Genomic DNA, 1,572 nt, shown 5'->3' on the forward strand with positions numbered 1-1,572 from the left:
CCCCCGACCCGTCCATACGCTACAGCCGCACCGAGCTGCCCCCCCGCCTCCGGGCCCCCCGGTGCCGTCCGCTTTTGCCTCTTTAAAACTCCTGGGGTGCCGCCTTCAAGGGGAGCCGAATTACTGCCCCAGAGGTTGGTCAGACACAAAGGCGTAGGGGATATACCCCCAAAAAATACACCAGTATGGGTAATGGGGGGAAAATGTCAGAAACCACCTTTCCCGAAGAGCCTTTGAAAACCATTAAGTGACTTTTCTGTTACTGATGCCCGCCTTTCCCGCTGATCAGTCATACTGATCACAGGCACTCATTTTTTGGAACAAGCAGTCAGGAGGGATGCATCCAAATTCAGCCCCCGTTCTCATTGACATCCACCATGGGAGGAGAGGGGATTTCAGCTCCTACATAGCTGCTGTTGAATATCCTACCCGTTTCACGTTCTTACAACAATGCTCCCTAATAATGACGTTCGGCAGGTTTTAGTACACCTATGAGGTATATTAATAGAGTAATTATTTTTATTCTAATAGAACCCCAGGTATTTAGACACTTATTCTCAATTATGTACCTAGGAGACATTTCTCTTCATAATCACAATTCATCAGGTTATTATCACAGGGCTTTTAAGACAAACACACTGGGGGCCCTGGGAAGGGTTACAGTCCTGCATGAGAGCGCATATTGCTTATCCCACTCCTCCCCACACGGGCGGCTGCCCTGGTACTACTACAGTTAACGTAGTGACTCTGGAAGGGATAACTGCAGTGTCTGAATTTATGCGCCATTTCATCCTTTACCACATCTCACAAGACAATCACAGAAGAATTATTATTTTTGAAGAAAAGCACTTTTAAATTTTAAAGCAGCACGGGAATTACTTCAGAGAAACCTGCCTAGAACAAGATGATAAAGGTTCATCTTTCAGAAAAACATCCGCCTCCACGTTGCTGGCGAGACCCCCCCCCCTGCTTCAGCCTGACCCCTGAGGAAGGGCGCATTAGCCGGCGTTAGAGCTGCAGCTGCCCTACAGCGCTTCTGACGCTCAGCAAAGTCACTTCTCGCACCTTTCTCCTTTCTTCCCTCTGACTTGTCTGTTCTTGCACAGGGCTCTCAACTACAGGAGTGAAAGGGCAAGAAATTTGCAGGTCACAGGACAAACACTGGCCAAAGCGAGATACCAACAAGCAAATAAAAAATATTTCACAAGAAGACAGACTTAAAGGTAGCGGAGGAACTCCTCGTGGCTGACGGGAGGAGCAGTGCGGGGCGTGCAGGAGCAGTGCAGATAGAGGCGCAAGCCGGGGGCAGCCACACCAGGACAAAGTTCTCACAGACACCTTTAGACTGTTTGAAGGCTCTACGGTACAACTAACGCACGCACAGCTATGCGAGTCAAGCCACCTCGGGCTTATTCCAGCAATTCCCACAGTTTCTTTGAGTTATCACCTAGTTCAACACTGCAAATTTAATAAATGCCCGTACCACTGAGCATGCCCTAGAGAAGTCACAACAACCAGCAGGAGAAGAGTCCACAATAACTTTGCAAGCAGCAAGGGTCTGTTTTGGTTTGG

The sequence above is a fragment of the Charadrius vociferus genome, unplaced genomic scaffold, assembly GCF_000708025.1.
Source record: "Charadrius vociferus isolate BGI_N301 unplaced genomic scaffold, ASM70802v2 scaffold643, whole genome shotgun sequence".
In the NCBI taxonomy this organism is placed as follows: Eukaryota; Metazoa; Chordata; class Aves; order Charadriiformes; family Charadriidae; genus Charadrius; species Charadrius vociferus.